Source organism: Mustela nivalis, assembly GCF_964662115.1.
Source record: "Mustela nivalis genome assembly, chromosome: 8".
Taxonomy (NCBI): Eukaryota; Metazoa; Chordata; class Mammalia; order Carnivora; family Mustelidae; genus Mustela; species Mustela nivalis.
Window position 1 is genome coordinate 90,120,744 of NC_139027.1, and position 16,099 is coordinate 90,136,842.

The following is a 16,099-nucleotide window of genomic DNA, read 5'->3' on the forward strand; positions in this document are numbered from 1 at the left end:
CACAGTATAGAACAACACAAAGGATGGTACTTTCTTGGGCTGATTTCTGTTTGTTTGATTTTAAGTAGGTTCCACAGCCAGCATGGACACTAGTGCAGGGTTTCATCTCAGGACCCTAAGACCATGAACTGAGCCAAAGGCAGACAATCGATTAAGCCACCCAGGCACCCCACTTTCTTGGGTTCTAATGGGACTTTTCCTAGGTTCTAATCCTAGCTGTACTGGCTGCCAGGGGGAATGAAGTCCAGCACCACAAGGAAAGCATCCCAAGGCAGCAGTCCTCTGCAGAAGATTTGCTGGTGGCTGCCATCATCAAAGAGTCAGTGGGTGAAGTTGTTGAAGCACAGTGGGAACAATGATAGCCACTGCCTTTTGGGTGTCACTGAATCATCCTACTCATCTTCAGGAAGCCTGGCCCTTCTCCAGTCAACGCAGCAAAAGCAAACTTGTTAGAAGAACAGGGGAGGGGGTCATCTCCCTCCCTCCCAGAAACTGAAGCAACCAGCCAAACAGGGCAGCACTGGAGTAAAAATAAAAATATGAAGGAATGTGGCTGCACCTGGGTAGCTCAGTCTGTTAAGCATCTGCCTTTGGGTCAGGTCCTGATCTCAGAGACCTGGGATCTGAGACCCACATCAGGCTCCATGCTCAGTGAGGAGTCTCCCTTTCCTTCTCCCTCTGCCCCTGCTCCTAGCTCATTCTCTCTCTCTCTCAAATAAATAAAATATTTAAAATAAGAAATTTAAAAATGAAGGAATGAATCAAAATACAGAATTCAGAAACAGAACTACAGATATAAAAACTACATATAAAAACCTGAAATATGACCCAGTGAGTGAGGAAGGATTATTAAATCATGATACTGTATGAATTGATTGCCAATTTTTTCTTAGAACATAGAGCACACTGCATTACACGAAAACGAAAACACAAAATTAGGATTGAATACAAAAACAAAATTATCAGTGTTATTCCATCAAGTGTTTCTCTAACCTACTGATCAAAACCTCAGTTCATCCTCCAAAAGAATCTGGGCACCACCTCAGCACACATGAACACATTTTCAGGCCACAGTTCACACTGCTCCAGTCCCCACTCTAAGTCCTGAGCCATGGGCTCCTCCAGGAAAAGCCACCACCAACTAGGCCCCTGCCCTAGAAATCCCCAAACCCAACCACTTCACAACAGGGAGACTCAGGGAGATTCAAATGGGCAGAAACGTGGGACTTTGACTTTTTTTTTTAATTAAAAGAAAAATACAGCAAGAAACATTTCTAGCACAAAGTGAAGAGCTAATCTTTCACAATGTCGAGAGTATTAGAATTATCAATACACCATCAGTAGTTTGATAGGTCAAACAGGCCAAAAGCTGGAAACACAAGAGGAAATGCTCACAGCAAACAGACCTGAAATCCAGGGCCTGGACCGGCTGACATGGCTCTGCCGCTTACCACAGCGAGAAAGTGTAACTTTCCTGGGCCTCAACTTCCCTCCTGGCCAGCAGGAAAGTGGCAACACCACAAAATTCATATCTTGTCTGGGATTACGTGAAAGGAGAATGCTCAGTGAGAGCCCCGCCACACCGCCCGTCCAGCCACAGTCTGTGCCCAGTGAATGGGAATTTTCTCTACGGAAGCCACACGAAGAGCTGAAGGATCTGCACAGGATGCCTGTTTATTTACCAGTCACAAAACCATGTTCTGCCATAAACAGAGAGGGCAAGAGACCCCAAGAGATGGGAATATCCCTCACCCTTGCCTGGACCAGGCTTTCAAGACAAGTTGGAAAGCCCACAGCAGCTCTGCCACTGACTCTGAATGAGCCTTTGGAAGACAACACAATCCCAAACAACAGTTTAATTTACTTCTCTTTAAAAAGCAGTGAGACAAGGTCTTGGCCACATCTTCATAAATTAACAGCTTAGGAGGCTAAACCCCAATGATTTAGTTATGTCCCCAGCAGGCACACCTCCACTCGTGGGCAGCTTCAGGGAGAAAGGGTGCCTCCCCATCCATGAGGACACCCTCTGACATTCATCTGAAGATGCTTCCTACCCATGGGCATTTACTCCCTGGAACCCCCCCATCTTAGTTCCTCTCTGGATGCTGCACGAGGCAACTTCCTCACACCCCCATCACCACTGGTGACACCGCAGCTACCCCCGAGCCTTCAAGCAGGGTGCACCTGTCTTTGCTGCCAAGCGTCCCATCAGCCCAGCTCCATCACTGATTTCTGTACCCATAATTAATTAACTTATGCATGTATGTATTTATTTATTTTTACAGCTTCATTTATTTTAGGGAGAGATACACAGAGAGAGAGATACAGAGAGAGCACACACACACAAATACAGGGAGATAGAACCTCCAGAAGATTCTACACTGAGAGCAGAGCACACCTCAGGGCTCAATCCCACCACCCTGAGATCATGACCTTAGCTGAAACCAAGAGTTGGATGCTTCAACGACTGAGCCACCAGGCACCCCTCTGTACCCTTAATCTTAAGAAAAGACAGACACCGCTTCTTTCTGTCAGCCACGGCCTCATAAGCAGCCAAAGTTTCCAGAGGGTAGGACCAGGTCTGCAACACCAGTGATGCCAGAGTATCTCCATAAAACTACAATCTAGTGAGTACCAGGCTCTGCTCTAAGCTCCTAATATGGCCTTCTATTTTGTACCCCTCACAGACCTACATGCTAGGTATTATCCACAGTGCACAGAGGAGGACACTGAGGTCCATGGCTTACCCAAGCGATCTACTTTTATGTGGCAGCAGCAGGGGCCTGAACCCAAGTCTGTGACTCCAAGGCCCCTCCGTCAAATCTGTTACTCATGCAGCCCCAACACAGTCATCAAATACCTCCCTAAACCCTCATCCCTCCTGTGAAAAAGCATGGTCTTCTGCCATTTCCCAGATGGGAAGAAAGCCGGCGTGAGCCAGATATAGTGACCTGCCCATGATGGTACAGGCGATGTCCCCCCTGTTCTCCCCCCAACACCCATGTCATTCTGCACAAGGCTCCATGGGGTCCTTCATGCTTCCAGTGGAAAACTCTGGTGAGACCACCAGTCTCCTGGCAGGCCTTCATCTTGACCCTGGAGGACAGGACCAGTTAGGAGAAACCGGCTAGTTAAGCCTCTGAAATGGGGTCCTACCACCCAGGAAAACCCCCTTATCTCCAGGGCATCGCCCGTGTGAATTAGCTGGCTTTGTAGAGGGCTCCACAAGCACCAGCCTTGCTGAGTCACTTTCTCTAAGGTGGTGGCTGAGACAAAAAGGACCCAGGAAAGAAAGGCATAGGCTGTTGTGGAACTCCAGTGCCTTGGCATCAACAATTAATGTGAGCAGCTGCCTCTGCTCACCAGATCTGCATTTTATGTGGGGCACACTGTTCAAAGTTTACACCCCCCATCTCTGTAACCTTCACGACAACCCCTGGAGCTCCCTGCACCATCATTACCACCTCACAGACAAGGAGACAAGGCATGAGGGGTGTGTAGAATGATGCAGCTCTGTGCTGGGGCCAACCTGGGGAGGACTCCCACAGGCTTGCTCTTCCCACTGCTGCAGAAGCAGCTGAAAACAACGAGTTTTTCAGTTTGCATTATGTAGAGTGGAAAAGTCCACCATAAAGGTCATTCAATTTTTAAATGGGTTATTCCTCAGGATAAAAACAGTTCCAAAAAATAATTTCCGAGAAGTTCAACATATTCCTCCTTCCAGGTGCCTGGAATGTGATGGAATGTTGTTAAAATAAGTTCTGGCCCATCAGTATGCCAGACAGAAACTGGAAGTAAGCTGTTGCAGGTCCCCAAAGGCTCCGTCACAACCCTAAGGAGAAGACCTATAACTTTCACTGTCCCAAAGTGGTTATGTTTAAAAAAAAAAAAAAAGGCACAGGTGGAACATTTTAAATTACAGACTTTCAATGCAGGGGCAGTGGGGGCAGGTGGGGGTGTCCCCCAACTACCCCCAAATGTTTCAGCTATATATAGTGACTTACCAAAGTGACTCATCACAAGTACCTACAAGGCGACTGACAGGCAACTGACCGATGAGGAAGGTATTCGGACTGCTTAACAAAACCAACACAACTTAGAATTTTCATTATTAAGAAGAGAAAACCATTTATTAAACACTCGCCAGGCACTGTCACACGCTCTACTCATCACAAGGCTGCCAAACTCAGTGCAGAAACTGAGGCTGAGTAAGTCACCTAAGATCATGCAGCACCAGAAACTGGATTCCAACCAGTTCTGACATCAAAGCCCACCCCAGCTTGCTGCAATGCTTCAGAACCTAAGCTTTGTGATGATCAATAAGCTACATGCTTAACAATGTTTACACATCTCTGTTAGAATTCAGGGAAAGGTTTTTAAAAATGACATACACAAGGGGAAAAATAATACAGTTTCTGCAGGCAGGCTGCCCAGGGTTCAAATCTTGGCTTCTCCACTTGCAAGCTGTGTGACCTTGGACTCCTTTAGCTCCCCTGTGCCCATATTTCCATGCATTAAAATGGTAGCCATAACAGACCCTATCTCCTAAGGCAAATAAAGCATTTTGGTGTTGTTGTTCTTGTTTTAAGATTTTATTATTTATTTGACAGAGAGAGAGAGAGACAGGATGAGAGGGAACACACACAGGGGGAGTGTGAAAGGGAGAAGCAGGCTTCCCACTGAGCAGGAAGCCTGGTGAGGATTAGATCCCTGCACCCTGGGAGCATAACCTCAGCTGAACAACTGAGCCACCCAGGTGCCCACGAATAAAACATTGAGAATCATTCCTGGCATGAGTTAAACCTCAGAAGGTGTGGGCTGGTGTTACTTCTTGCTGGCCACTAGATAGAGTCAGCAGCCTCAGGCCCACTGTTTTAGCAACTCATTTGCATAAACAAAGCCCAGGCTCAGCCACTTTGTGCTTACCCTATGGTTTCTTCCTGTCACTAACATCTCTCCTCACTCCTGCTCTGTGGCACTAAGCTCTGGGCCTCAACTTCCCATCTGTCAAATGAGGTGAGGAGCCCAGCTGATCTATCTGAGGTCCTTCCAGCTGGGCAACCTAGGGTTCTTGGTAACTCAGGGCCCAGAAATTTCAGAACCATCCTAACACAAACATTACCAGATGACACCCACTCAATTTCCTCAAATCTTCTCTTCCGTGTTATGTATAAATGCTTATTTTCATGGCAAATCTTCTCCAAGATCCCAGAGCTCCACGAGCACCCAGAATAGGCTGGGCAGGCATCCCCAGTGCTGAGGCTGGGGACATGATGGTCAGAAGCTCTGACCTCCAGGGGAGATGGATTCCAAATCAAGCTGCTCTGATAAGCAGGTCTTCCCTGTTAGAGAGGATTTCAACAGAGCACAGTTAAGAGGAAGTGCAGGCAAGAAACTCAGAACTTGGCCCACCGGACAGAGGGCAGTAGGACAGTGGGCCGGAGGGGTAACAGAGGGATTGAGAGGAATGGCACGATCAACAGAGGCCAGCCAAGGCAGCACTGATGCTCAATGGGAGAGGGTGGGCTGGGGATACACTGTGAAAATGGCTTCAAAGGCAGGAAGCAAGCCCAGCTCAGCACAAAGCAAAGTCCTGAGCAGGAACCTTCTGGGACCAGGTTGGACACTAAGGTGAGCTGAAAATGGCTGTGGCACCCAGTGCAGTCTGAATCTCACCCATGCCTCTCACAGGCTGGGTGACCCCGGACCAGTTATGCTATGTCCTTTAATGTTTCCTAAAGGGTATATTCACTCCATAACCCTGAGCCATGTTCTCATTTCGGTGAGTGTGGGAGCCTGCAATAAGGCTTGAGACGAGAACCAAACCAGACCCTGACTTGTGCCTCCTTTAAAGTCCAAATAACCTAACAAAAGGTTTAGGACGGGAAAAGTTCAGTAGCACTGGGCAAGAGTCTGTGCTATGTGTTGTGCGCTCGCCTACGTGACTTCCCACACGCTTACTAAACAAATGAGAACAATTCGGTTGGGCTAAAAAGTTTGTTGCTGGTCCTTGCTGCCTTAGTACAACCCATAATTTACTTTCAGGTTTGCTGTATTTGTACTGGCATCAGCCATTTGGCGTCATGAGGAACCATAGTTGCTTAACTAAACACAGATGTAATGTCACTATATATATGGCCTTAAGGCTTTGAATAAACTTAGCACTGTTGGAAATCCTCCTCAGTGCTCCTCCTACCCCCATCTCTTTGCTTCTCAAGTTCTTTTCTTCATCCTCTTACCCTCATGTTCCTGGTTGATTTGTTGCGCCAGCCACGACAGGTGAGGATCTGATGGTGCCCACTATCTACAGAGATCCAATATATACAACTAGGACAGCCTGGAGGGGGGTGGGCAACCCAGGCTGGACAGGGAGTTAAGAAGGAGTCGGGAAGGGCGCCTGGGTGGCTCAGTGGGTTAAGCCGCTGCCTTCGGCTCAGGTCATGATCTCAGGGTCCTGGGATCGAGTCCCGCATCAGGCTCTCTGCTCAGCAGCGAGCCTGCTTCCTCCTCTCTCTCTCTCCGCCTGCCTCTCTGCCTACTTGTGATCTATCTCTGTCAAATAAATAAAATAAAATAAAAAATCTTAAAAAAAAAAAAGGAGTCAGGAAGAAGTCATTCCCACACTTGAGGCATGGGTTGGTACTGACCAGAGACACTGGGCAAGAGACAGTGTCCTAGGACTGCTGTAAGACTAGCCGGGTCCAGGCAAAGCGCCTAACAGTGTGTAGATGTAACCCACCTGTAAAAGGTGGACGGGGGGTGGTGGTTGCAGCTGGTTGAGCATCTGACTCTTTGTTTTGGCACAGGTCCATTCACCTGGCCCATTCACCTGTGCCTGCATGTGTTCTGTGGTGTGCTCTTTATCTCTCTCTCTCTCTCTCTCTCTCTCAAATAAATAAATCAAAAAAAAAAAAAAGAAGTCAGGAAGGATCAGGAGACCTGCTGTTAAGGTCCCAAAGACTCCACCCTCCTCAACTAGCCTCTGGAAATAAAGTAAGTGAATGCCCAGGAGCCTCCTGGACACAAAACTTTCCAAAGCAAAGCTTTCAATTTCATACTGGAGAAAAGGTTGCTGTGCAAATTCAAGACAAAAAAGCCGGCCATGGTGGGGTGGGTTTGGACGGGGTTGGTCCTGTAGGGCTCTGGCCACTAAATGCCCACTGCCCAAGCCAGGAGCCTGGAGTCTGTGCAGACAGTGCTTCCTGAGGCTTCCACATCATAGCCTCACTCTGAAGTTTCCTCCTGGAAGCTCCTTACCCAGGGAGGCAACCTGTGAGCACCCCCTCACACACACCCCAGCTTCTGCCCCTCCATCCAGCTGGAGTGAAGGATCCCCAAGCCTGCTCTCTCTGGTCTCTCCTGCACAGAGAGGAGTATGTGCCTTGGAAAGGAGGGTCCCTGAGGATACCTGAGTCCTTGGCCCAAAGACAGCTGGCTTGAGAATGTGGGGTTTCGGTGCTCTAGGCACAGCAGTTCCTAGAGGAAACAGGGTAGGGAGCTCCAAGGTGGAGGGGAGTCCCGGGAGTCTGGGATCACAGATGCCAGTGGCCCCCAAGTGGAAGGGTTTCAGTAACTCCAGAGGTGAGAGGGGCCAGGGGTCAGGCCTGGAGGTGGACAAGGACCTGTGGGGTAGGGGGCCGGAGATGGAAGTGATCCCAGGGTGGTTGCAGGCCCAAAGTAGAGGTGTGGGGGTGGGGGTGGGGGAAAGGGGTCCATGGGCCAGAAAAAAATGGTATCCTGGGGCTCCTGGGTAAAAGGCACTTGAGGTGGAGGGGGCCCAGTGGGGCCCAGGCTGCGCGGGCAGAGCCAGCGCCTCTCAGGCTGGGGAGCCCGGCGATTCTGAGGGACAAAATTTTCCATCAAGTTCTGGAAAAGAAGCCTGTCAGCACAGGCGTCTCTCCGGGGTCCAGACGAGCCCAGTGGTGCTGGGCCCCTTGATGTCAGTAGGGCCCCACGGGTTCCCTGGATACCGAGAAGTGGAGCGAGGGCTGTGGGGCAAGGGATATGGGGCGTAGGAGCACCAGGCCGCCAGGAACCTGTCCACCAGGCCCCCCTCCCGCTCCCTTGGACGAAGAAGCAGGTGGCAGCGGGAAGCAGGGCCCCAGTCTCCCTCTCTGCCTAGCGCCCCTACCCCTCCCCAGCCCCTCAGTACCTGAGTCAGCGGGGCACCAATGCACTCCCCTGCGCCTTGCCCCGCCAGCCCAGAACCCCTGCCTTCCCGGGAGGTGCTACTTGCGCAGTGAGTTTGCTGGGCCCACAGAAGGCGGTGGGCGGGGCAGGCGCTGGCTGCGGCGGATGGGGGGCTGCAAACAGTGGTGCAGGCCTCTCTGCAAACCCTGTGCCCTCACCCAGCCTCCTGTTCTGTCCTGTCCGGTGAGGGGGCTGGCTGCGCCCCCTGCTGGTTCCCGCTGCTCTTCTGCTGACTCCAGGACCCCAGTCCCCCGCCCAGTCCCGGCCTCCCTGCTGCTGCTTGAGCTCCAGGCTAGGCCCGCTGCTGCTCCTGGGCAGCCGAGCTGCAGCCCCGGTGCGGTGTGGCTGGCCCTTTTCTCTCCCCAGGGCACAGTGGAGCCGCGAGGGAAGGCCTGAGGGGATCTTCCGTCTGCTCAGTGCCAGTGGACACTCTCCAGGGGCCTCTCTACCTGGTGGGCTCCACCCATGGCCATCTTGGAACCCCTGGAATCCCCTTCAGAGACCAGGTGAAGCCCTCCTTGGGGAATCCAGGCTCCTGGGACCAAGGCGAGTTGATCTTGTGTACTGCTGTGTTTGTTCCCTGGCCTGGCATGGATTGACAGTTGCTGAATTGATCTATTCTGGGGTCATCAAGGGCAGAGGAAAGAGTTCAGGGCTGGGATCCCCAGGCCTGGGGTCCACACAGGCTTGGAGCCCTCTTGGCTGTCCCTGACAGAATGACCAAAGAGGAACCCTCAGAAACATGGATCTGCCTTGAACTGGCAGAGCATTCAGGGACAGGAAGGGGAATGTCTCCTTCGCAGAGTATCTAGAAGCCTGAAGTGGAAGATGGATTTGTCTGAGCCATGGTCATTAGTGTTGGGCCAAGGAACCCCTGGCTTGCTTCTCCTACCTGTATCCTAGGTCTAAAAGGGTGTCTGGGTGGCTCCCTCAGTGCAGCATCTGTCCAGGGTCCTGGGATCCAGCCCTGCATCTGGCTCCATGCTCAGTGCAGATCCTGCTTCTCTTTCATCCTCTCCCTCTACTTGTGCTGTCAAATAAAATTAAAAAAAAAAAAAAAAAAAGTTAAGAGGGGGGACAAAATGGCGCGGAAGTAGGAGGCGTCTTTTCAACTTGTACCCCAAAATGAGCTGATTACCTACCAATCATCCATGAACTCCAATCACCCATGAAATCAGCCTGAGATCAGAATTATACACGTCTGGATCTCTACAGGGGGAGAAGAAGCCAGTGGGCAGGTAAAGCGGAGTGGGAACTGTGAACTGATATCAGAAGATAAACAAAAGGGGGAGGGAGCTGCCAGAGGCAACCAGTTGGAAAGTAATACCCCAATACAAGCGAGAGTGCCCTGCGTCTGGGGACCAGCATTAACTCGGAGACTGGTTGAAAGCACTCCAAAAGAGCAAAGCATCTCTGGGGAAATTGTGGGAATCGGGGCGGCTAGGGACAGGGGCTTAAGTCCCTGGTCCCAGGACAGCCTCCCTTGGCACTGAGGCAGAGAGAGTGCGGCAGAGAAACCAGCTCTTGGTCCCTAAGCTGCCAGCGCAAGGACAATGCATGGGGTCTGTTTCCTGTGAGGGGATGGGAGCCACACCAGGCGGCAGAATGCAAGAGTCCTGCTATAGAGCCTGAGATACTCCCCTGAGAGAGGTATAAAGGCCCAGCCGGTGCCCTTTGATACACGCCCTTGTTTCAGAGCCTGCACCAAACTCTCACCCCAGAGAGGTGCGCGAAGGCCCAGCCTGGTGCTCTCGGACCTGTGCCCCATTCTCAGAACCTGAGACCCGTGCGCGAACCTCTGCCTTCCCTGAAATTGGTGCATGTAAGGTGGGCGCTCTTAGACCCAGAAAGACCGGGCACTCCCAGCCCGGGCCAGCGGGAAAATCTCAGTGTGCGATTGCTGCTTGGAACCTCTCTAGCAGTCTAGAGGTGCCCAAAGCTGCTGCTGCCGTGCTTTTGGGTACAAGCAAAAGATCCTCCATCCCCAGGGACAGCGACTTGGAACCTGCTCTGCCAGTGGCCAAGGGGGAACTTATTTGGGCTCTGCAGCCAGACTGAGGCTTCTCTCTGAGAGGGAGATCAGGGTGCGGTTTGTTTTCCTCTAAAACTACAAAAAACATCAAAAGCGGTCAAAGTGAGAAAAAAAAGTGAACAAACAAAAAACCGCCAGAGAACAAAAGCCTGAAAAAAAAAAAAAGTTTCCTCAGAGCCCACCCCCTTGAGGGGGGCGGTAGGACTTAAGTCAGGGAACATCATTGACTGAAAACCCACATGGCAGGCCCCTTCCCCAGAAAACAAACCAAGAAAGAAAAAAAAAAAGAGAGAGAGAGAGAGAGAGAAAAAGTACTACAAGAGAACTACATAGGAAACGTTTATCTTTCATTCATTCCCACTATTCTGGTTCTTTTTTTATATATATATAGGTAATTTTTTTAACCCCAGCAGGATGGTGGAAGGGGTACATGGCTGAGTGCCTCCCGGGTCTGACCCTGTGTGACGCCACCTGGTGCCTGCAGCTGCCCTCTGGAAGGTGTTGCTTTAGTGGCAGAGCCGGAGGGCACCAAGCGTGTGTCTGTCTCCAAAGTTCTGGGCACCACATCACAATGCCTTCCTGAGAAGCAGAATCAAGGACAGTTGCTGATCTTCATTCCTTCCTACCAAAGGTATCTCATACACCATCTTTGGAAGTTGGAGCCAGGGGGCGCCTGGGTGGCTCAGTTGGTTAAGTGTCTTTCTTCAGCTCAGGTCATGATCCCAGGCTCCTGGGATGGAGTCCCACACATTTGCCTCCCTGCTCAGCTCCCCTGAGCCTGCTTCTCCTTCTCCCTCTGCCATTCCCCCAACTTGTGCTTTCTGGCTCTCTGTGTGTCAAATAAGTGAATAAAATCTTTTTAAAAAGTTTGGGCCAGGGGGCGCCTGGGTGGCTCAGTGGGTTAAGCCGCTGCCTTCGGCTCAGGTCATGATCTCAGGGTCCTGGGATCGAGTCCCGCATCGGGCTCTCTGCTCGGCAGGGAGCCTGCTTCCCTCTCTCTCTCTCTCTGACTGCCTCTCCATCTACTTGTGATTTTTCTCTGTCAAATAAATAAATAAAATCTTAAAAAAAAAAAAAAAAGTTGGGGCCAGGGATGCCTGGGTGGCTCAGTTGGTTAAGCCGCTGCCTTCGGCTCGGGTCATGATTCCAAGGTCCTGGGATCGAGTTCCACATCGGGCTCCTTGCTCGGTGGAAAGCCTGCTTCTCTCGCTGCCTCTGCCTGCCTCTCTGCCTGCTTGTGTGTACTCTCTCTCTCTATCTCTGGCAAATAAATAAAATCTTAAAAAAAAAAAAGTGTGGGCCATACTCTTTAGCCATTCTACTTTCCCTGGGGTAATTTGCCACCTCCCTGAATTTACCTGCATCTTTCCCAAAATCTACTTATCTTCCTGCCTTCGTGACCATAATGAGTCTATAAATTTTCAATAGACAGTGTGAACTTACACTTGCTAATATTTGCATAACATGCACCTCTTTTGATCTCAAAGAAAAGCTTCACACCACAATGGTCTCTAATCTCCAATTAGTTTCTGTTCTGGGATCCCACTGGAATTCTATGCGCCTGTCCCCTAAGATCCCATAAATTGTGGTCCAGTTTCCCAGCCAGCCAAGGAAAGCACATGGGAAATCTTGCTGAAGTATGAGTAAGAGCCAACGAAAGGGAACATATTTATCTGCCTCGAATGCTGGGACCTGAGGAAAGCAAGTTTCATTACAGACAAATCAGGAAGGAGGTGCAGATTGCTTTTTATGTCACTCTGGAGTGGAGGTCTGCTCACTCACAGAAGCTCAAAATCTTCACAAAGGACAATGCCCCCCACCCCCAAAGTCACCTGGGGATTCTCAGGAAAACTTTAATTGAAAGTATTACGGATTCTCCAACTTCCCAAAATGCAGGAGGAACATCTACAAGCAAGACTGTCACCACTTTTAGGCAATTACACTTATTTACCTTTTTTCTTCCTAGAAAATCATTCTCTCTCCCAATTCATGATCTTCTTTTTGTAACAGTTTCCTAAAGAAGGAAACAGGTGTCCTCCCATTCCAGTTCCATCCAAAATAATAAAATAAAAATCTTTAAAATTAAAAAAAAAATTGTGATTTGTTGAGACAGAGCACATATGCAGAGGGACAAGCAGACTCTCCCACTGAGCAGGAAGCCCGATTTGGGGCTCGATCCCAGGACCCTGAGACCATGACCTGAACCGAAGGCAGATGCTTAACCAACTGAGGCACCCAGGAAGCCCCAAAATAATTCAATTTTTAATCACTTTGCCATAGACACTTTTGGGTGGCTTTGAAACACCAGAATCTCATTGACTTATCAGTGTCCTCTTCACCATCTCAGAAAAGGACTGGGTGCCTCTCAGTGGCCTCTCTCCCCTCCTGACCCAGGTCCCAGCCAAAGGTCCTTCACATTAGAGTATGAGGAACTGAGCAGGATGGGGTGTGGAAGCACCCTGGGGTGCGGTGGGGGGCTCTGGGGCCCTCCCACTCCCAACTTCAAAGACAGCGACTGCTTTCCCCTGCCTCATATAGGTACCCTGGGTTTGCCCTCTTTAAGGTTCCTGGTTCCTGCAAAGGTCTGAAAATCTCCTAAGTAGCACAAAAGCCATCATGTGCATTTTGGCCACACGGGACAGAGGGAGTTTAAAGGAAGAAAGATAAAGCTCCCCAGAATGAGCCAGCAGCTCTGGGCTTCCCCGCACATCTTTCCTGACCTTCAGAACCCTGGGAAGGAGCCCCTTGGTGCAAAGTCACAGGGGGAGCCCACGCACAGCCCAGGCCTCCTGCCCCAGGTCCTCTCCAGCCATAAACTGACCCCCTAGCCCCTTCCAAACCGTCTACAGCCTCAAACCACTGACGTGCGGTTCAGCACCCATCTCCAGAGCACAGGATGCACGTGGCTTCCCCGCACCCTTCCCTGGCCACTCCGAAAATCACCATGGGAATGTCGCAGCAAGGAGACAGGGAATCGATTTTTATCCTCTGGGTTGTCTTCCCTCGTAGCCCCTCAGGAGTCCCCACGCAGCAATGCCGCGTGGGCCCTACTGCTCTGAATCCACTTCCCCGGAGGAATCCGCTTTTCTTCAGCGTCTGTGTCTGCAAACCCGGCTCCTCTAACACCCCCCACCAAACGTACCAAGAACCAATGGGGGAAGAAGTTCATTTCTGGCCGACAAGCCTTTAATCCCTGAGAGCTGTGGCTGATGCAGGAGCAGCTTTTCTCCAAATGGTGATTTCGATACGAGGTCGTTTTGCCTGCCGGCCCCCAACATCCCTGACGTGTGGCTCCCAGGGGCCTCCCCGCGGCCAGGCCTGAGAGTGGAGCCCACCCTTGGGCTCATTTTCCACCGCGCTGAATCCAGGCAGCGGCCCCGTCTCACTACAAAGGGTGCTGAGTAACGAGGTGCCGCCACCAGGAAGAGAGGCAGCAGGTCAGACAGATCTGGAGAATGACACTGGCCTTCAAGGGCCCCTCACAAGGGAAATACCATTAAGTAGCAGATCTGAACAGATATACTGTGTTCCACATTCACGCCGTAAGGATGGGGTTTCCTCGAGCCCTAATCAAAGGAACTCTTTCACCCGAGATCACTTGACTAATCGGTGACTCAGTTTCCTTATACTAAAAATGAGGATAACAATACATCACAAGATTGTTTTGAGGAGCACACACGTTACAAAGTGTTTAGAGGCACCTGGGTGGCTCAGTGGGTAAGCATCTGACTTCAGCTTAGGTCATGATCTCATAGTCCTGGGAGAGGGCCGTGCCAGGCTCCTTGCTCAGCGAGGAGTCTGCATGTCCCTCTCCCTCCCTCTTCACTTCCTGCCCTCTCTCTCTCTCTCAAATATATAAATAAAATCTTTTAAAAAAACGAAGTTCTTAGAACACTATATGCACATATTACAGGACACACAAGCACTTGTTAAACAGATAAAAGGGTACAAGAGGCTGGCTTCCCTTCAGATTTCTAATAGACTCCTGTCTGGGGGTCTCTAGCTCTTAGGAAGTGGGGAGCCGCAGAAGCCCAAGATTGTAGAGTTCCTCCGAGGCCAAGTTCAGTTTTCTATGCAGGACAGAAAACCTGTAAAACACATCCCAGACTTGCTTCGCTGCCTTCCTAGTAGGGAATCCGTTCCCTCAAGAGTGGTCCAACCTCTCTTCCACTATTTGGGATGTAGAAAACGTTTAGACATTTCTCCATTGGTGCTGATTCCATCCTCATTTTTAACAATCTAGCTGTGTGTTCATCTGGTCTTCTGTTAGTTCCTTTATTCAACAAACATAGAGGACTCACCGTGTCCTAACTGTGACCAAGACATCCAGCATCTCATCCCACAAAGGAAACATATTAGCAAATGTGGCAGCAAAGAGGGATGGGGTAAGGCAGTGACATCTGAATCAAGACCAAACTAACAAGCAGAGCCTGCCATGAAGAACATTCCAGGTATGGGCCCCATAGGCATGAAGGCGGAAATGAATAGATTATGTGCAGACAGCAGGACAGGGGACTAAGGGGACACTGGAAAGGAAGGCTGCGGAGCAGCTGTCGGCATTGGAGGCCTTGCGAAGGACTCTGGAATTCCCTTTGGTTTCAGCCAGAAGCTACATGAAGGTTTAAGCGGGGAATCATCAGATTAGCCTATATTTGTAAAAGATCGCTCCTCTTCCACAGAAGAAATGGGGATGGGGTGGGGGTGTCCACGAGCCTAGAAGCTGGAAATGGAAGCAGATGAAGTTTCCAATATCCTGGCCAAGGAGTGAGTCTGTCGCAGTGAGAGTGTCAAGATTTGCAGTTCTAAACTTTTTAGTAAAGTGGCTTATTAAACACACAGCTAACTATTGCCCGGGGTTCCTACTTTTGTAATAAGTTTTTTCTGAAACTCAAAAGGGAGAGAGGGGCTCTCTGCACCACGTGCCAGTCGGGGCGGAACATCATCGTCACATTACAGGGAGTTTTCAGAGCCTGTTATCCTTTTAGTACGACATCCCTCCCACCCCGAGACAACACCGTGCCTCTTTCCGCCAACAGAAGTTGAGTTTTTCCCTTTCCCTCTTCCTTCTTTCGAGGGCAGAGCTCAGGGCTTCTCCAGAGATTCCATCCTAAGTTCATAGATCTCACCGAGCCGACCACATTCCCCTCCCTGTGGGCGCCAGAAAACGCCGGAAACATCTGTATCTGCACCTGAACATGGGACCTTGGATCCCAGCTACAGTCACTTGTGCTGTGGTAACAAGGACATCATATCGCGTTTCAGGACATTTTCGTATATAAGGCCTCGGGTCGGGATGCTCAGGGTAGGAAAAGGGTGGGTTCGCCCCTGGGCAGAGTGGCATACCTTCTCTCTCCTCCTGGCCTTTGCCGGAGTTGGAGATGCCCTGTTCCTTCCTCTTCACCTGAGTAATAATTATCTCTGCTTCCAGAAGCAGCTCAGGGGGCCACCTCCATCCGAGGGGCCACCTCCTCCCCAACCCCGCTGGACCAGGTGACCCTCCCCAGAATTCCATATAAATCCCTGTTAACGTTGATCCCACTGCTTCCCAGAGGCTCTTTCTCCTTGTCTTTACTTTGTCTCTCCTGCTGGACCCCAGGAGACAGGTCTCACTCATCATTTTATCCCAGCAGGGTTCAGTATGTTGCTGAATTAACACATGGCATGTCCTGCACATCGCTGGCAGCTGGATGAACTGGAACACAGTGTGGCAGCATGTACTGAAGCAGGGGTTCTCAGAGCACCAGGGGATTCAGTGGGTGAAGCATCTGCCTTCGGCTCAGGTCATGATCCTAAGGTCCTGGGATCCAGGCCTGCACCGGGATCCCTACTCAACAGGGAGTTGGCTTCTCCCTCTCCCTCTGCTTATCCCCTCCCTCT

General features: G+C 50.6%; 1 long non-coding RNA gene across 1 annotated transcript in view; it reads right to left on the reverse strand.

The window, feature by feature from the left end:
* LOC309871355 overlaps window positions 1–16,099 on the reverse strand; it is a 30,009-nt gene that overhangs the window by 8,724 nt on the left and 5,186 nt on the right. Inside the window, exon 2 of the long non-coding RNA XR_014315231.1 lies at window positions 9,083–9,220. This is a non-coding gene — a long non-coding RNA (uncharacterized lncRNA). The remainder of the gene's footprint in view (window positions 1–9,082; window positions 9,221–16,099) is intronic.